This window comes from Kogia breviceps, chromosome 1 (genome assembly GCF_026419965.1).
Source record: "Kogia breviceps isolate mKogBre1 chromosome 1, mKogBre1 haplotype 1, whole genome shotgun sequence".
NCBI classification, from domain to species: Eukaryota; Metazoa; Chordata; class Mammalia; order Artiodactyla; family Physeteridae; genus Kogia; species Kogia breviceps.
The window spans coordinates 71,681,359-71,702,796 of record NC_081310.1 but is presented as its reverse complement, the minus strand read 5'-3'; the positions used below and the strand labels follow the sequence as shown (position 1 = coordinate 71,702,796).

Sequence of the window (21,438 nt, the reverse complement as noted above, 5' to 3'; positions counted from 1 at the left end):
GTAGTTGTCTTCTTCCGAACTATTTATGCTCTTATCCTGACACTAGATGCACATTTGAGCTCAGTATCTTATATCTCCTTGTTCTAATCCTGTTGACAGTAAATATCCCTTGCCCTCCAATCCAGACAACCCCACAGATGGATTTACCTTCTTTACAATAAACAAATAAGAAACTGCTAAATAACCAGCCTGGCACCCATGATTATGCCTACAAACAAGTGATCAGGACACAACAATTCGCATGTGGAAACACACACACACACAGGCACTGACACAAACAGGCACACACACACACACAGGTATGGACACACACAGGCACACACATACACAGGTGTGGACACACACAGGCACATACACAGGTGTGGACACACACAGGTATGGACACACACACAGGTGTGGACACACACAGGCGCGCACACACACACAGAGGCGTGGACACACACAGGTGCACACACACAGGCGTGGACACACACAGGCACACACATACACAGGTGTGGACACACACAGGCACACATACACAGGCGCACACACACCCACACAGGCGTGGACCCACACAGGCACACACAAGCACACCCAGGAACGGCAGGACAGGATCCTTCCGCTCACCTGCTGACCTTTAAATCTCCCTCTTCCCACCTGAAAGCTAGCAGTAAAAATAAAGTCAGTGTAAACAGGCTCCTCAAGAGTCGAGGAAACACTCACATCTGGTTTTGCCAGCAAAACTATGTTGGAAAACAGCTCAGGCAGCAAATTCCCAGTCTGGCTGGCTGGGGCTAGTTTTATTACAGAAAAAAAATTTCACAATGGCTTGATCTCCCTGAAACTGGTAAACATCAGAGTCTGCTATCAGATGATCTAAAGGTATTAGAGCACTTCTGAAGGAGCCCAGCTCAATTCGGAGCAATGTTCCAAAGGCAAGTGTTTTTTCCAAACCCACCTCTGAGTGCATCCTCTGGGTGCTTAGCAGCCATGTTGGGCGCCCGGGCTGCTCTGTGTTCTGTAACCACAGCATTCGCATATCTTCCCGAACTTGGCACCATCTGAAAGCCACATCCACAACAGAGCTCTGGCTGCTCCACCCACCTCACTAATCCCAGTGTTCTGTCCAGCTTCTACAGCTCCCCTCTGGGAACCTGCAGCCTGATATGTATATGGTAAAGCCACCCCTCCTCAATACAGCCTCGACTTTTCATTTTCTTCCATTTGTAATTTTAAATCTCCTTCTTTTGACAGCAAATGTTCCCGAATATTTCAGAATCTTCTTCTTTTGCTTTCTCTTACCGCTGGTCAGTCGTTCCAAACTATCAGGTTTTCCACAGACCAAGAGTCTCTTCCCTCTGTGCTTCTTGCAATTCCGAGTTCTCTTTCTACCTCATTTTCAACTTCACCAAAGTCCTCCTGCTTTTCCCAGGTGTTCTTGCTGTTGTCCTTACTTCTGCTTCACTGTAATCATTAATGCAGGAGTCCCTTTCCTCTGGTGGGGCCTTTCCTATGATTCTAAGGTTACCCCAGTCACCCGTCATCAGATGCACAAACTTTCATCCTTTTACGCCTGTGGTGGCCTTACCTCGATTGCTCCAGGACCACAGCTGATCAAAATGCTGAAAGCGGCATTCTTCTCTCGTGCTAGGGTCCAGTGACACTTGCCAGATGTGAGCGGGGAAAGCAATGAACAGGGCCAACTGAGGAGCCTGGGAGAAGGAGAAGGAGCACATGCTCAGGGTGACCTACTAGAGTCTCATTTTACCTGGATGCCGTGCCCAGGAAATGGGGTGTTGTATAAACACAACCAGTTCCCTGCTCCATGATGTTCCTTATGGGAAATGGTTTTGAAATACAGGGCAGTCCCACAGACACAGGTGCTCTGACCGATTGGCAAAGACAAAATTTCTTTGTAGATAGAGATCTCTGGCTAATTGGATATTGGATCAACAAATATTTATTGAGCAACAGATTGTCCAAGGCACTGTGCTGTGTCACTGAGAGGGATTAAAAATGGACTCAGATTCCCCTCTTTGCTCGGGGAAATAAATATCCCCGTTTCTCATGACTCATACCACATGCAAGTATGAACATGTAAACCAACTTGAGCTCAATTTCTGTTGTGAGGACCAAGAAGTTATTCTTTAAAGTCAGTTTAACAAGGCATTCAAACCCTAAACCATCAATATAAGAAGCCCTGGGAAGATCATGTCACCTGGTTCACCAGCAAAGGTGTTTGTTACTGATTTACCTTAGTGGCCAGGATTTTCATACCAAAAAGGGAAAGTGTTGGCTTGATTCAGATCAATCTTAAATATACAAATTTGTTAAACTTCACCAAGATTACAAATCCTGACTTATTCTTTCAAAGATTTCTTTTAATCCCAGGGTGACTCAAATCTGACTGTTCAGAGGACCAAGTAGAGATAATTGTTTAAGCTGTGAGGAAGCCCCCAACAGTGAACAGACCCTGTCTGTTCTGTGTCACCTGTGTAGCCCAGTACCTAACACAGGGGTCCCCAACCCCCAGGCCGTGGACCGATACTGGTCTGCGGCCCGTTAGGAACTGGGCCACATGGCAGGAGGTGAGCGGCAGGCGAGCGAGCAAAGCTTCATCTGTCACTTCCCGCCTCACCCCATCTCTCCCCATTACCACCTGAACCATCGCCCCATCCCCACCCCCAGTCTGTGGAAAAACTGCCTTCCATGAAACCAGTCCCTGGTGCCAAAAAGGTTGGGGACCACTAACCTAACACATAACTGACCCTCAATGGATAGTGGTGAATATTTCTTTGCCTTAAACATTAAAGTGACCATTCTAATAAATAAAATACTTTGAGATGCATAAAACAGCAAAGATGACCTGTTACAAAATAGTATATACTCAGTGATCCCAGATTGGGCTAGAGGAAAGGAAAGGAAAATATTTAGATCTGTGTCCATCTGGCTGTGTGTCCATCCATTTATATTTCTGTGCACTGGAATGTTGTTCTGGATCTTCCCCACTCAAATGGCCCAATGCTGAAAGGCAACCCAGAAACTTATTTTTAACAGAGACCAGCTGTTGATGTAATAAAACTCCTGCTATGGCTTGGATGACACTTTATTTTCAAATTAAATAGTAAGGTATTTCCATGTTCATATCTCTCTACCTGGTAAACAGAGTTATATTTTCGTCTGAAACTTTTCCTTAAGTCAGGGTGCAACTCCCTTCCCTCTGCTCAGAGTCATGTGAGGCTGGCATATTTTTCAGTTGACATCACGAGGAAAACACTGGGCATGAAGAAAGCCTTTAAGGAAGAAGACATTTGGTTTTATTAATCTGTTATACCATGAAACTAACTGGTTCACCTACGTTTCTGTGATACCTGAGTTAGGAAGTGGCAGGAAATAGGCAATGGGAGGAATTAATTGTCCCTATTTGTTGGGAACACACGGAACTGCTTTTCCTCCTCCTTCTATTGCCCATGACACGTGACAAATTTATCTGTTTTTAGTTAAAAGAGACCCAGCCAGAAGATAAAGACATAGAGATCGAGGGAACAAAATAGAAAGTCCAGAAATAGACTCACACAAACACAGTCATTTGATCTTTGATAAAGTGTAAACACATTTCAGTGGAGGGAAGATATTTCTTTCCACTAATGTGTATTGGAAAACTTGGTTGTCCATAGGAAAAGGAATAAACCTTAATAAATATCTCCTACCTTACATAAAGATTAACTCAAAATGGATCATAGATCTAAATGAGAAATGTAAGCTAAATCCTTGTGACCTGAGGTTAAGCCAAGAGTTCTTAGGAATGATAAAACAAAAATTGATAAATTAGACTTCATCAAATTTAAGAACTTCTGTTCTTCCAAAGATACTGTCATGAGAATGAAGAGACAAGATATGGACTAGGAGGACATATTTGAAAACTACATACCCAACAAAGGACTTGTATCCAGAACATGTAAAGAACTCTCAAACTTAATGATAAGAGAACAACATAATTTAAAAATGAGTAAAGGGCTTGAACAGACACTTCACCAAAGAGGATATAAGGATGGCAAATAAGCATGTGAAAAGATAGTCAGTATCATTAGACATTCAGGAAATGCAAATTAAAAACACAAAAAGATACAATTACATACTTAATTGAATGGCTAAAATGAAAAAATGGTGACAATACCTAGTGTTGCCAAGTATACGGAGCAACTGAAACTCTCATACATATCTGATGAGAATGAAAAATGGTTTGGTAATTTCTTATGAAGTTAAATATATATTTGACCCCCAGCAATTCCACTCCTAGACATATAGCCTAGAGAAATGAAAACCTGGTTTACACAAAAACCTGTACATGAATATTCACAGCACTGTTATTTGTGACAGTCAAAAGTTGGATGCCACCCCAAAGCTTCTCAACAGGTGAACTGATAAAGTGTGGTACATCCATACCATACAATAATATACAACAATAAAAAGGAACAAATTATTGATATACACAACTTGGATGAATCTTAAATACATTGTACTGAGTGAGAGAACCCAGTTTCAAAAAGTTACATATTGTATGATTCCATTAATTTGGCATTCTCAAAAATTCTTGAAAAAAGACCAAGTTATAGTGGTGGAGAACAGATCAGTGGCTGCCAGGGGTCTTGGGGTGAGGTGAGGGTGTGACTACCAAGGGATAGCATGAGAGAGTTTTTTGGAATGGTCTAACTGTTCTGTGTTCTGATTTTGGTGGGGTTTTCATGAATCTGTATATATGTTAAAATTCATACAACTTTTCACCAGAAAAAAAAGTGTTACTATAGATCATTTGTAAATAAAGAAACCCAAAGATATTGATTATAATGAAAATACAATCAAGTTACCAGGTCCTCAAAGATAATACATTTTGTGTTATTTTATGGGAAAATGTCAGTATTGTGTAATCAAATAGTATCCTTAAAAAAATTTTTTTAGAGCAGTATTAGGTTCACAGAAAACTTGAGAGGAAGGTAGAGATTTCCCATATACTCCCTCCCCCAAGACATGCATAGCCTCCTCCATTATCAACATCTGCCACCAGAGTGGTACATTTGTCACAGTTGATGAACCTACATTTTCACACCATATCACCCAAAGTCCTAATTTACATTATGGTTGACTCTTGGTGTTATGCATTTATGGGTTTGGACAAATGTATCCATCATTATAATATTGTACAAAGTATTTTCACTGACCTAAAACTACTCTGTGTTCTGCCAATCATCCCTCCTCCACCACCACCCACCACCAACTCCTGGCAACTATTCTTTTTTACAGTCTCCATAGTTTCACCCTTTCCAGAATGTCATATAGTTGGAATCATACAGTATGTAGCCTTTTTAGATTGGCTTCTTTCACTTAGTTATATGCATTTAAGTTCCTCCATGTCTTTTCATGGCTTGATAGCTCATTCTTTTTAGTGCTAAATAATATTCTATTGTCTGGATGTACCACAGTTTATTTATCTGTAGCCTACTGAAAGACATCTTGGTTGCTTCCAAGTTTTGGAAATTATGCATAAAGCTGCTACAAACATCCAGTTACAGGTTTTTATGTGGATATAAGTTTTCAGCTCCTTTGGGTAAATATCAAAGAGGGTAATTGCTAGATCATATGACAAGGATATATTTGGTTTTGTAAGAATCCACCAAACTGTCTTCCAAAGTGGTTGTACCATTTTGTGTTTCCACCAGCAATGATTATCATTTCCTGCTGCTCCACAGCCTCTCCAGCATTTTGTACTGTCAGTATTTCAGATTTTACCCATTCTTATAGTTGTGTAGTGATATCTCATTGTTGTTTTAATTTGCATTTCTCTGATGACTTATAAGGTGGAGCATCTTCTTATATGCTTATCTGCTATCTGTATGGCAGTGGAGAGGTGTCTTGTTAAGGTCTTTGGCACATTTTCTAACTGGATTTTTTGTTTTCTTCTTCTTAAATTTTAAGAGTTCTTTGTATATTTGGGGTAATAGTCCTTCATCAGATGTGTCTTTGGCAAATACTTTCTCCCAGTGTGTGGCTTGTCTTCTCATTCACTTGCCATTGTCTCTTGTAGATCAGAAGTTTTTACTTTTAATGAAGTCCAGTTTATTCATTAGTTCTTTCACAGATGGTGCCTTTGGTATTTTATGTAAAAAGTCATCACCATACCCAAAGTCATCCAGGTTTTCTCTTAAGTTATATTCTAGGATTTTTACAGTTTTGTTTTTTACATTTAGGCCTATTATCTATTTTGAGTTAGTTTTTGTTAAGGGTGTATGTGTCTAGATTCTTTTTTCTTTTTTTTTTTTTTTTTGGCATATGGATGTCCATTGTCCTAGCACTATTTGTTGAAAATATTATGTTTTATTGTACTACCTTTGCTCTTTTGTTAAAGATCAATTGACTGTATTTATAGGGGTCTGTTTCGGGGTTCTCCATTCTGTTCATCCATTTGTCTATTCTTTTGTCAACACTACACTGTCCTGATTACTGTAGCTCTATAGTAAGTCTTGAAGTCAAGTACTGTCAATCCTCCAACTTTGTTCTCTCCTTCAATATTATGTTAGCTATTCTGTGTCTTTTGCCTTTCCATATAAACTTTAGAATCAATTTCTCAATATCCACAAAATGACTTGCTGAGATTTTTATTGGGATTGCATTTAATCAAGTTGGGAAAAACTGACATCTTTTCAATATTAAGTCTTCCTATCCATGTACATAGAATATCTCTTCATTTATTTATGGATCTTGTACATAAGTATTCCATTTTGGGGGGATGCTAATGTAAATGGCATTGTATTTTTAACTTCAAATTCCACTTGCTCATTGCTGATATATAGGAAAGCCATTGGCTTTGTATATTAACCTTATATCCTGCAACCTGTCTATAATTGCTTATTAGTTGCAGGGGTTATTTTCTATTGATTTTTTCAGATTTTCTACATAGAGGATCATGTCACCTGAGAACAAAGAAAGTTTTATTTTTCCTTTTAAAATCTGTATACCTTTTATTTATTTTTCTTGCCTTGTTGCATTAGCAAGGGCTTCCAGTATGATGTTGATAAGGAGTGGTGAGAGGGAACATCCTTGCTTTGCTCTTGATCTTAGTGGGAAATATTCTAGTTTCTCACCATTAAATACGATGTTAGCTGTAGGTTTTTTGTAGATATTCTTTACCAAGTTGAAGAAGTTACCCTCTATTCTTAGTTTACTGAGAATTTTTATCTCAAACAAGTGCTAAATTTTGTCAGATACTTTTTTTGCTTCTATTGATATGATCATGTGATTTTCCTTTCTTAGGCTGTTGATGTGATAGATTATATTAATTAATTTTTGAATGGTGAACCAGCCTTGCATACCTGGGATAAATCCTACTTGGTCTTGGTGTATAATTCTTTCTATACATCATTACTGATATTTTGTTGAAGATTTTTGCATCTGTGTTCATAAGAGATATGGGTCTATAGTTTTCTTTCCTTGTAATGTCTTTGTCTCATTTGAGTATTAGGGTAGTGCTGGCCTCATACAATGAGTTAGGAAGTATTCCTTCTGCTTCTATCCTCTGAAAGAAATTTTAGGGAGTTGGTATAATTTCTTCTTTAAATGTTCAGTAGAATTTAGATGTGAACACATCTGGGCCTGGTGCTGTTTTGAAAAGTTATTAATTATTGATTTGATTTCTTTAAAAGATATAGGCCTATTCAGATTGCCTATTTCTTCTATGCATTTTGGCAAATTATGTCTTTCTAGGAATGGGTCCATTTCATCAAGGTGATAAAATCTGGCATAGAGTTGTTCACAGTATTTCTTTATTATCATTTTAATGTTCATAGGACCTGTAGTGATATCCCCTCTTTCATTTCTGATATTAGTCATTTCTGTCCTCTCTCTTTTTTTCTTAGTCTGGCTAGAGGCTTATCAATTTTATTGATCTTTTCAAAGAATCAGTTTTAGTTTTGTTGATTTTCACTATTGATTTTCTATTTTCAATTTCATTTATTTCTGCTCTAATTCTTATTCTTTTCTTCTGTGTATTTTGGATTTTTTTCCTAGTTTCCTAAGGTAGAAACTTAGATTATTGATTTTAGATCTTTCTTCCTTTTTAATATATCCATTCAATGCCATAAAATTCCCTCTAAGCACTGCTTTCACTGCATTCCACAAATTTTGATAGGTTGTATTTTTTCATTTAGTTCAAAATGTTTTAAAATTTCTCTTGAGATTTCTTCTTTGACCCATGTATTATTTAGAAGTGTGTTGTTTAATCTCCATGCATTTGGGGATTTTCCAGTTATCCTTCTGTTATTGATTGTTTTTTTAGTTTAATTCCATTATGGTTTGACAGCAGACATTGTATGATTACTGTTCTTTTAAATTTGCTTTATGGCCCAGAATGTGGTCTATCTTGGTGAATGTTCCATCTGAGTTTAAGAAGAATGTGTATTCTGCTGTTGTTGGATAAAACAGTCTGTAGATATCAATTATATTCTGTATTTTTATTAGATAAATAGTTGTTTTTTTAATTGAAATAGTTGATGTGCAATATTATGTTAGTTTCAGGTTTATTATAAAATGGTTGAACTTTTGCATAATTGTGAAATGATCACTGTGATAAGTCTAGTAACCATCCATCCCCATATGAAGTTATTATAATACTATTGACCATATTCCTGATACTGTATATTACATCCCTATGGCTTATTGTATAACTGGAAGTTTGTAACTCTTAATCCCCTTCACCTATTTTACTTCCTCCACCTCCCTCCTTTCTGGCACTTATATCTAGTATTGATGGTGTTGTTGAATTCAACTATGTCCTTACTGATTTTCTGCTTGCTGGATCTGTCCATTTCTGATAGAGGGGTATTGATGTCTCCAGCTACAATAATGGTGTCATCTATTTCTCCTTGTTGGTTTTTGCCTCACATAGTTTGACACTCTGTTGTTAGGTGCATATATGTTAAAGACTGCTATGTCTTCTTGGAGAATTGACTCCTTTATCATTACATAATGTCCTTCCTTATCCCTGATAACTGTCCTTGCTTTGAAGTCTGCTGTCTGAAATTAATATAATTATTCCGGCTTTCTTTTGATTAGAGATAGCATGGAGTATTTTTCTCCATATATTTACCTTTTATCTTTATATTTAAAGTGGGTTTCTTGTAGACAACATACAGTTGGGCCTTGGGTCTTATTTTTTAATCCACTCTGACAATCTTTGTCTTTTAATTGGTGAATTTAGACCACTGACATTCAAAGTGATTATTGATATAGTTGGATTCATATCTAACATGTTTGTTACTGTTTTCTATTTGTTGCCCTTATTCTATGTGCCTGTTTCTGTCTTCCACTCATTTTTCTGCCTTTTGGGGTTTGAATTAAGCATTTTTTGTGATTTTCTCTCTTTTCTTAGCATATCAGTTAATTAATAAGTTAACTTATTTTAACATTTTTTAAGTGGTTGACCTAGAGTTTGCAATATACACATAACTAACCCAAGTCTACTTTCAAAGAACACTATACCACTTCACAGGTGGTGTGAGTACCTTATAATAATGAAATAATCCTAATTTCTTCCTCTCATCCCTTCTAACCCTTGTAACATTATCATTCATTTCATTTATATATAAGCATACATAAATGTGTGTATACATATATAAATGTATTATATATATATACACACACATATATATAATATACAAAAATACAGTCAAATTCATTGTTGCCATTATTATTGTGAACAAATTGCTTTCTGTTAGATCAATTAAGAATAAGAAAAATAAGTTTTATTTTCCTTCTTGTATTCCTTCATCAATGCTCTTCTTTTCTTTATGTAGATCTGAGTTTCTGACTTATATTATTTTCCTTCTCTAAAGAACTTCTTCATCTTCTTTAACATTTCTTGCAAGGCAAGTCTAATGGCAACATATTCTCTCAAGTTTTGTTTGTCCAAGAAAGTCTTTCTTTCTCCTTCATTTCTGAAGAATACTATATTGGTGTTTTTTATTCTCTCAACACTTTAAATATTTCACTCCACCCTTTTCTTGCATCATTTCTGAGAAATCAGATGTAATTTCTTTGTTCTTTTATAGGTCAGTGTTTTTTCCTTGTCTTTTTTTTTTTGACATTCTAATTGAAATTTTATTTCATTTACATATTTATCTTAGACAAACTGACATTTTTATGATAAAACATCCTTTTCTTTTTTTTTTAACATCTTTATTTGAGTATAACTGTTTTATTTTTCCTTGTCTTTGATTTTCTGTAATTTGAATATGATACCCCTAGGTGTAGTTTTTATGGCATTTATTACACTTGGTATTCTCTGAGCTTCCTGGTGTGGTATCTGCAATTTATTAGGGGAAAATTACCAGTCATTATTGTTTCAAATATTCTGTTTGTTTCTTTTCCTTCTGGTATTCTCATTATGTGTATTTTACACCTTTTGCAATTTTCCCACAGTCCTTAAATATTTTTTTTATAGTCTTTGTTCTATTTTTCAGTTTTGGAGGTTTCTATTAAGATAGCCTCTAGCTCAGAGATTTTTTTTCCTCAGCCATGTCCAGTCTACTAATAAGCCCATCAAAGGCATTTTCATTTGTTTCAATGTTTTGTTTTTTTTTTTCATCTCTAGCACTTCTTTTTGGTTCTTTTTTAGAATTTCCTTCTCTCTGCTTACATTACCCATCTGTTATTATATGCTGTCTACTTTATGTGATAGAACCCTCAGGATATTAATTATAGTTGTTTTAAATTCACTATCTGAAAGTTCTGACATCTCTGCCATGTCTGATTCAAACTGTGTTTTTTGTTGTTTCATATGCCTTGTAATTTTTTCTTGTCAAACATAATGTGCTGGGTAAAAGGAACTGATGTAAATAGGCTCTAGTAATGTGGTGGTGGGGAAATATTCTAGAGTCCTATGATCAGTCTTTTAGTGAGCCTGTGCTTTGGACCATGGACTTCATTAGTGTTTCTCAGGGTTTTTTTTCCTCCTTCCTGAAGTGAGACAGAATGGCTAGAGTGGGCTGGAGTTGGCTATTCTCCTTCTCCCTTATGGAGGGCTAGAGCTTACTAGAGTTGCATATTTCCCTCCTCTCAGGACTGATAATACTCCAGCAGGTTAGGTTTTGGTTAACCAGTTTCTGCTGAGGACAGGCCTCGCTAAAAAGAATAGATTGCTCTGGTTCATTTTCCCTCTCCTGCAGGAAGCATGAGGGATTTTTTGTTTTGTTTTGTTTTGTTCTTTCTGATATTTACTGTGAGGATCTGGTGGAGAACCTAGAGGTAAGTCTCACAAAATTGTGGAGGCCCCCCCACGACCGGGTCCCTGGAGTTTTCTGCATTGAAATTCCAGCAATTCGTCAATTACAGTGCAGGTTTCCCTACCTTGGTGCTGGTTCCCGTGGTGGTTTCTACATCCATGCCTCTTCTCTGTGACTCCCCGTATTTGCTTGTCTGTCTCTTCAATTTGGGGGAGAGTGGTCTGCCTGTGTTATCTCCTCTCTTACTAATCCAAGAGGAGTTGTTGATTTTTCAGTCTGCTCAGCCTTTTTTGTCATTGTGAGTAGCAACTTCCAAGCTCTTTACATGTGGAACCAGAGACCAGACATCCAATAGTGTCTGTTTTGAACTCTCATTATTAGATCTCAAATATTGCTAGTTATTAAAATGCTAATAGTAATTTTTTTAAAAGCCCGACAGTGGTCTTTCTGAATGATATATTTTAAACAGACATTTTGGAAATTTTTAAGAATATGTAGAAGAGGCTCCCCTGTTGGCGCAGTGGTTTAGAGTCTGCTTGCCGATGCAGGGGAAACGGGTTCATGCCCCGGTCTGGGAAGATCCCACATGCCATGGAGCAGCTGGGCCTGTGAGCCATGGCTGCTGAGCCTGCGCGTCCAGAGCCTGTGCTCTGCAACAGGAGAGGCCACAGAAGTGAGAGGCCCGTGTACCGCAAAAAAAAAAAAAAGAATATGTAGAAGAAAGAGAAGAGGGAGAAAAATATGCAATGAAATTAACAGTTGTTTTTGGATGTTGGAATAATTATGGGCTTATTTCTTTTAATGAATTGGTTTTTATACATTTTCTACAAAGAGCATATGCTATTTATAATCAGAAAAAAAAGGTGTAAATGCTATAAATGCTATTTAAAATAAAACAAAATGAATTCATTTCTTGATGCTTCTTTTTATATTTGCTTTCCAGTTTTGCCAACATTATTCTGCATAATCAGAAAACAGACCCAATCTTATAAATGTTCAAAAGTAGGAAAATACTATTAGCACAACTGTAACGTATATATTTCTATGTTGGTTTTCTTTTTAAGATGTATCATGCTGAGGCAGGAAAGATATAATCAGAAAAAGAAACAAATGTAGGTCAGAGGCAGTAAGAGAACATTCATAAATCATTTTGCAGTACATGTCTATCTTTTCAAGGTAGCTACACAATTTCAAGGGCAAGCATTTAATATTTGAAAGTACACTGGGAAATTTTAAAAGAATCTTCAGATGATACAACCAAACTCATTGCCCTCCTGCTTTGTCCAAGTCCTGTGCTGGGTGCCCAAAATGCAAAGATCCTGTTGATTCCAAAGGTTCCTGCCTCAGGTAAAATTAGAGAGTTGAGGCCATAGTATAAAGAGTGGTTATCATCAGTCCTATACTGAACAGTCAAGCCCCAGCTGGCCCAGACAGGAATTGTTGTAGGGAAGCATGGGAGGGAAGGCTGAGTGTACACTGAGGAGGTGAGTGATAAGAGAGGTATGTGGAAGGTGGCATCCTAAGCCAGGGATAACAGCTGGGCACAGGTATAGAGACGTAGCCAGGGAGTGTGTGGTCAGAGCAGAACACCTGAAGGATGCCAGATTAGTTTGAAGAGATTACACAAGGCGCTGCATTCAAGGTTAAGGTATTTTGATTTTTCCCTGTAGGCAATGGAGAGCCTTTGAAGGGTTTTAGATACTGATAGGACAGAAATTGTTCTTTAAAGTGATTTATTTTGCAGCTAGTTGTCTATGGGATTATCCATCTCTATTAGCTTGTCAGCCTTGCAGGCATAGATTGTGTCTGATTCACTGTTGTTGTGGGACTCAGGGCTGATACTAGCTGCTTTAACACCATCGTGCAAATCAGGAAGGGTGGCCCCTCTGGGTAGACTCAGTCCTACAAGGCCAATGCTTGGTGAGCTGACCATATCTGTGTGAAAAATATCTTCCAGGAAGAAGCAGCCCCCACAAAGGTTTATGGCTTGACAAGGAAATAGGAGAGAATTATATACACTTTCTCTGTATCTCTCTAACAATATAGTGTGGAAATCCGCACCCCCTTACCCTGCCATGTTTACTGCTATAGACAGAATTCACTCTTTAAGCAGTTATATAATAGTCTATAGTATAAGCATGTCATAATTTACTCCACTTCTGATGGGCATTCCCTTTGTTTCCAGGTTTCTGCCTGGAAACAAACAATGCTGCAATTCATCTATATTTTTTGAGAGTTTAGAATGGCTTAAATAATGTAAGGAATGTCTTTTCTTCAAAGCTTAGATAAAACTCAGCTGCCAAAGCATTTTGGCTTGGTCCTTTTAAAAATAAAAAAAATCTATTTTTGAACATCTCTCAATACTAATGATATGTTTAATTTTTCTACCTCTTCTAGGGTCAATGTTGGAAGTTTATAGTTGACTCAAAAATCATCCATTTCCTCTAAATTTTCAAGTTTATTGTCACAAACTTTTACATAATAATATTCCTTTATGATTATTTTCATTTCTTCATACTAAACCCTCGATATTTCTCCCAAATCTGCTCTTTGCCCAGTTTTATGGAGATCAGAAAAAGGAACCATCATCATCCCAAATTTAAAGCCACCTTTGTCTCTTTCCTATCCTTCACCTCCCACATTCAATCTTCCATTCAATCCTGTCTGCCTCTAAAATAACTCTTAGGTCCATCCATCCATTCCTCCTGACCGCCATTGCCATTGCTTCTCTACCTTACCCTTGGGAATGTAATTCAAAGAAATAAATAATCATATATGAAGATACCAGATACAAGTAATAATGACAATACCAACAATAATAATAGCTAACATATATTAAACACATTTTATATGCCAGATACCATTTAAAATATTTTACAAATATTAAGCCATTTTATCTACATGACAACCCAGTGAGATAAGTACTATGACTTTTCTCATTTTACAAGTGTACTAGAAAATGTAAATACAAGGATGTTTATTACAGCATTATTTATAATAAAGACAAAAGGGTTGCCTATCATTGCTGGAATAGCTGAATAAAATGTGACCATCAAATGGAAGCAATCTGGGAGTTCCCTGTGGCACAGTGGTTAAGAATCCGCCTGCCAATGCAGGGGACACAGGTTTGAGTCCTGGTTCAGGAAGATCCCACATGCTGCAGAGCAACTAAGCCCATGCACCACAAATACTGAGCCTGTGCTTTAGAGCCCATGGGCCACAACTACTGAGCCCACGGGCCACAACTACTGAAGCCTGTGTGCCTAGAGCCCGTGCTCCACAACAAGAGAAGCCACCGCAATGAGAAGCCCACACACTGCAACGAAGAGTAGCCCCCACTCACCACAACTAGAGAAAGCCCATGTGCAGCAACAAAGACCCAAAGCAGCCAAAAATAAAATACAATAAAATAAATTTTTTTAAAAATGGAAGCAACCTGAGTGTTCAACAACAGATGAATGGATAAATAAGATGTGGTATATATATACAATGGAGTACTACTCAGCCATAAAAAAGAATGAAAATTTGCCATTTGCAGCAACATGGGTGGACTTGGAGGGTATTGTGCTAAGTGAAATAAGTCAGAGAAAGACAAATTCTATATGATATTACTGATATGTGGAATCTAAAAAATACAACAAACTCGTGAATATAACAAAAAAGAAGCAGACATATAGAGAACAAACTAGTGGTTACCAGTGGGGAGAGGGAAGGAGGGAGGGGCAATATACAGGTGGGGGAGTAAAATATACAAAGTATTAGGTATAAAATAAGCTACAAGGATATATTGTATAACACAAGAAATACAGTCAATATTTTATAATAACTATAAATGGAGTATAATCTTTAAAAAAATTGTTTAGGGACTTCCCAGTGGTCCAGCGGTCTCTTCCAATGCATCAGATGTGGGTTCAATCCCTGTTTAGGAACTAAGATCCCACATGCTGCAGGGCAACTAAGCCTGAGTGCCACAACTAGAAGGTCCATGCACCACAACTACAGCATGCCCTGGAGCCCATGCACCACAACTAGATAGAAGCCCGCACAACTCAAGGAAAGATCCCGCGTGCCGCAACTAAGACCCAATGCAGCCAAAAATAAATAAATAAATATTTTTTAAAGTTAAAAAAAATCAGACCATCCATATCATGCAAGTGTGTAACTATTTAAAAGAATGATTTGGATTAGTTCTCAACCCTGGTTACACACAGAATCATCTGAGTAGCTTTTGAAAAACATGCTTGGGTCCCACCCCAAACCAATTAAATCAGTCTCTGGGGGTCAGTTAGGGTGACAGTCATTGAGTTATATTTGGCAGTTAACTTGGAGGGATGTCCATAACAAATTACTAAAGATGATAAGAAGGCTGCATTACATAATGCCATTTTTAATTTTTTATTTTATTAATTTTTTTTTTTTGGCTGCATTGGGTTTTCATTGCTGTGTGTGGGCTTTCTCTAGTTGCGGTGAGCGGGGGCTACTCTTTGTTGCAGTGCATGGGCTACTCATTGCGGTGGCTTCTCTTGTTGCAGAGCATGGGCTCTAGGCACACAGGCTTCAGTAGTTGTAGCACGTGGACCCTAGAGATTGTGGCCTTCAGTATTTGTGGCACACGGGCTCAGTAGTTGTGGCTTGTGGGCTTAGATGCTCTGTGGCATGTGGGATCTTCCCAGACCGGCATTCGAACCCGTGTCCCCTGCACTGGCAGGAGGATTCTTAATCACTGCACCACCAGGGAAGTCCCCATAATGCCATTTTTTAAAACAATGACAAACAAACAACCCCAGTATGAGTATATCTTTCTACTACATTTATATTTGGTGTACACAGACACACTATGTAGATATAGATACAATATATATACTTATATAAAATGTCATATTATATATATCATATATAATAATACATGGGAAAAGTATATATATGTGAACATGAAAAAAGTACAGATATATACACACATTGTTATTAGTTAAGAAATGGGGTACAAATGGCTTGTAAGTGGGAGACAGAGAGGGAGGATGCAGAGGGAAGATGGGAAGAAACTTAAAAAGCAAAAGAAGCTTAAGGCTGCTCTTCACCATGTAAAACAGCATATATTCTGATAGTAGTTATCTCAAGGAGGTAAAATTTCAGGTAATTTTTCTTACAGTTCCCTGCGTAAAAAAACATTTTCTATAAGCGTGCATCATTTATATAATCAGAAAAAACTTTCACATTATCTTCTTTTTTTAAAAGCTGTCTTTTGCTTACGGCTTTAGCACACACAGTGCTCTCTGCTGGAACAATGCTCCTCTGATTCTTTGCCTGGCTAACTCTTCCTTATCCTTAAGGCCTCAACTTACATGTCAGTTCCTCAGAATTCCTTTGAGTTGGATCAGAATGCGTTCTCTCTGTCACTCGCAATCCTGTCCCACTGCTCTTTGATTTCAGAGCACTTATCACAGTTTGAGATTAAACGTGCGGCATTTAGACCACATCTGTTCCCTGCTCTAGAGTGGAAGCCACAAGAGATCAGGGACCAGGTCTGCTTGGCTCTCAGTAAACTCCCAGTGCCTTGCCTAGGGCTGGACACACAGAGGTCTCAGAAAAACCTTGGTAAATGTTTGGATCATTTCTCTGAACTTAATAACTTTCCACATGTTCCTACCTTGTGCTTTAATGAGATTTTGTGCTCTCTGATGTCTGGGACTGTGTCTTCCACCTCTCAGCACTCTCCTGAGTGCTCAGCAGATCTCTGGCTGATTGGACATGCTGATAAACCTTGATTCCCCCAGGAGCATAAGCATATTTCCTATCATTCAGCTGCTGCTGTCTCCTTCTCCTGATGCTCTGGGAGAAAGATAAATGGGGATAAAGTTCCCAACTACCCCAGAGGTTTCAGTTCTTTTGAATACACTTCAGCTCTTTTGACTATACTTAGACGGTCATTAGTTGCCAAGTATTGTAAATTACAAGCCTTTCTTTTTTTTTGGGGGGGGGGGGGTGGGGGAGGGCTTTCCCTCCTATCCCCTTATTATGAACTTATGTTGCCCCCCTGCTCAATTCATGTGTTGAATTCCTAACCCCTAGTATCTCAGAATGTGACTGTATTTGGAATCAGGGCCTTTAAAGAGCTAATGAAGTTAAAATGAGGCCATTTGAGTAGGGTACAAATCCAATCTGACTAGTGTCCTTATAAAAAGAGGGAGAAACATCAGGGATGCGTGTGAACAGAGGAAAGGCCATGTGCAGATACAGTGAGAAGGTGGCCATCTGCAACCCAAGGAGAGCCCTCAAGAGAAACCAAACCTGTTGACTCCTTGATCTTGGACTTGTAATCTCCAGAACCGTGAGAAAAGAACTTCCACTGTTAAGCCACCCAGTCTGTGGTATTTTGTTCCAGCAGCCACTGCACACCAGTACTCCTCTGTTGAAGACCTCATGTGGGTTCCCCAGGGCTAAACAGGCCTAAACAAAGGCACTGCCCTTTGTTCACTCCCTGACACTAGTCAACCAATTGCCCCAGGAAGGGCAACAACATTTCAGCTGGTGTCTTCTGAAGGGTGAGTTTCTTACTTTTCCGGGACATGTTTCTGCTACTCTTTCCACCTCTACCAGAAGTTGGGGACAGCCTTTTTTTTACTCAGGACTTTCAATCCTACAACCACAGAAAGCTCACTCTTACACCACAATTCCCTCTTTGTTATTTTTCTTTAAATGAGTCTCCCAAAAAGTCTTGATAACATAGCATTCTTTTTTTTAAAAAAGTAATTAATTAATTAATTAATTTTTGGCTGCATTGGGTCTTCGTTGCTGCATGCAGGTTTTCCCTAGTTGTGGTGAGCAGGGGCTACTCTTCGTTGTAGCATGTGGTCTTCTCATTGCAGTGGCTTCTTTTGTTGTGGAGCATGAGCTCTAGGCACGCGGGCTTCAGTAGTTGTGGCACATGGGCTTCAGTAGTTGTGGCTCGCAGGCTCTAGAGTGCAGGCTCAGTAGTTGTGGCGCAGGGGCTTACTTGCTCTGTGGCATGTGGACCAGGGCTCAAACCTGTGGCCCCTCCATCGGCAGGTGGATTCTCAACCACTGCGCCACCAGGAAGTCCAATAACATAGCATTCTTGATTTAGACCCCCAACTTGGAACCTACTAAAGTAAAATCTTTCTTCTGAGCTTTCTCTTAGGACTTTAGGAAACCTAGAAAGCCCACAAAGGCTACATGAGGAACAATGCCCTTTCTTTCCTCTCAGAGTGCATGCTGGAGGCTTCATCATCAAAAGGAACACTCAGGGCTTCCCTGGTGGAAGTGGTTGAGAATCTGCCTGCCAACGCAGGAGACATGGGTTCGAGCCCTGGTCTGGGAAGATCTCACATGCCACGGAGCAACTGGGCCCATGAGCCACAGTTACTGAGCCTGCGCGTCTGGAGCCTGTGTGCTGCAACAAGAGAGGCCCGCAGGCTGCAATGAAGAGTGACCCCCACTTGCCACAACTAGAGAAAGCCCTCGCACAGAAACGAAGACCCAACACAGCCATAAATAAATAAATAAATTAATTAATTTTAACAAAAAGGAACACTCAGATCCCCTTCTCTGCTTCACTACTCAGAAACCACAATATTTGTCCTTGAAACATGATTAAGGAAACCAAATGCCAAGGAGAACATAGCTTTTTACCATGGGTATATGGAAGTTTATAATCTATAGTCAATGTTGAGAAAAAAAAATTTGGCCTTTTGGGCAGATGTTCCTTCAATAAAAGTGATCAAGGTCAACCCATCCAGAGAAAACAATAACAAAATAAGAAAAGAATGAATGAATTTTGATTCCTAAACATCAAGGAGTCTTTATTATTAAACATTTTATTAAAAAAAAAAAACACATGGTGGAACAAAGTGCCAAATGACTGGTACCAATTGAAATAACTTTTACATTTTTCTTTAGTTCCTAAACTTATCATAAAACACTAAAATTTCTCTTACTACCAAGTCTCTCTCTCAGTATGTAAGCCTCCTTAGGGTCATGGGATAATGGAGTGAACACAGAGACAAGTCTGATTTGCAGAACCATAGGATATTTTACTGTCTTCATTTTATACTCTAGCATCAAGAGAGGCAACATGATATTACAAGCCCTATTCAGAGGAAGGCTATAACAAAGTCCTATTAACAAAAGATATGTAGGTTAAGTCCTATTCTTCCACACTGCAATGTCTATCACAGCGACCTCCCAATTCATTCTCTCCCATCACCATGACAACCCCCATCAGTCATAAGCAGCCACAATACTATCAACCAAGAAGTAAAGAGTAAGCCTTTATCCCCAGCTCGTGTGGGTTTATTTCAAATAATGATCTTGTTTCTCAGTAAATTCTTGCCTTATTACATCGAGTAGCCAGTCATTAGCACTGGAGAGATCCAAGGGCTTCTGGGCTCTTGGCACCAAAAACTGCTTAGATTCCGATTTCCTCTTTAATATCCAATTAAGGGTAAGATTACATAAATCCTCAGCTTCCCAGCTACCACAATCATTAAATGAGACTAAAATGATCTAAAATAAAAGGCAATGCTGAATGACACTGGGCAACAAATTAATCATACACAGGCCTTACTAAAAATGAAATGAAAAAAATAGCATAAAGGCTAACCAGGTCTGCAGTTTTTGTACCTCAGCTTGGGGACCCAGTATAGCTCAACATAACTCCTTTTGATTAACTACTTCTAGAAGCTTCCTAAACCAAAATATCTGTTAAAAATATTTCAGGTTGGGCTTCCCTGGTGGCGCAGTGGTTGAGAATCCGCCTGCCGATGCAGGAGACACGGGTTCGTGCCCTGGTCCGGGAAGATCCCACATGCCGCGGAGCAACTAAGCCCGTGAGCCATGGCCGCTAGGCCTGCGCGTCCGGAGCCTGTGCTCCGCAACGGGAGAGGCCACAACAGTGAGAGGCCCGCATACCGCAAAAAAAAAAAAAAAAAAAAAAAAAAAAAAAAAAAAATTTCAGGTTAATTGAGACCACCCAGGTAAAGATAGAACAATCCATGGCTGTAATTATGTGGGGATTATAACAGCTTTTGTCCACAAGCTGGGGGCAAAGTAATTATTCTTCATATAGTTTGTAACCCTAAACTGGGTAAAAGCCAATCACTCGCAGCAAGACTGCTATGTAGGGTGGATAGAAGAACACATAACTGACAAATCTGTCTGCCATTTGGAGGTCTATCAATAAGTTGGTTTTAATCTTATGATAAGTGAATTTTGTATTTTCTACTTTAAAGCCTTAAGTAAAATCTTTCAGGGTAGCTGTGTGCATTTAAGTGAAGCTATAGAACACCGAGAACAATTTTCTTTACATTAAACATAGCGCCACACTGAAGAGTTCCAAACTCATGGAAGGGAAACAAAAGGACTGTTTTCATAATGAGAGAAACACAGACACTTAATTGTCATACACGGTGATAATAAGTACAACAGTGATAAGTACGAGCAAGACCATTAATGGTGCTAAAGTAAATAAGATCAATACTGCCTGGCAGGTTAAGGAAAACCTCACTGAAGAAGGAACACTTAGACTGAGTCTTGAAAAGTTAAAAAAATTCCATGAGGGAGTTCAGTAAAATGATCTCTATTTGAAGATGACATAATCTTGTATATAAAAAAATCGTAAGGAATCTACACATACACAAATCTATTAGTGCTAATAAACAAGTTCAGCAAAGTTGATGGATATAAGCTCAAAACCAATATACTAAATCAGTTAAGTCAGTTTTATTAATATACACTTAGAAATGAACAATCTGAAAATGAAATTAAGAAAATAATTCAATTTATAATAGCATAAAAAAGAATAAAATACTTAGGAATAAATCTAACAAAAGAAGTATAAGACTTGCACACTGAAAATTTAAAAACACTGACAGAAATTAAATAATACTTAAGTAAGTAGAAAGATATTTCATGTTCATTGAATGGAAGACTTACTATGGTTAAGATGGAAATACCCCCCAAATTGATCTACAAATTCAGCACAATCTCTACAAAAATTCCCACTACCTTTGGGGCAGAGATTGACAAGCTGATTCTAAAATTTATATGCAAATACAAGGGACAAAGAATAGCCAAAGAAATCTTGAAAAAGAACAAAGTTGAAGGACTCATGCTTCCTGATCTAAACTTACTACAAAGCAACTATAATCATGACTGTGTGACACTGGCA

General features: G+C 38.3%; 1 protein-coding gene across 6 annotated transcripts in view; it reads right to left on the bottom strand.

Moving 5' to 3' along the window:
* Positions 1-21,438, bottom strand: part of MAB21L3 (mab-21 like 3) — a 59,029-nt gene that overhangs the window by 23,982 nt on the left and 13,609 nt on the right. Inside the window, exons 2-3 of one of the 6 annotated variants that reach the window (XM_059058505.2) lie at positions 3,135-3,272; positions 1,568-1,691 (exon numbers count right to left, since the gene is read on the bottom strand). The gene's annotated coding sequence lies outside the window, so the exon portion shown is untranslated. The other 5 variants (XM_067033903.1, XM_059058496.2, XM_059058522.2 and 2 more) reach the window with 5 other exon arrangements.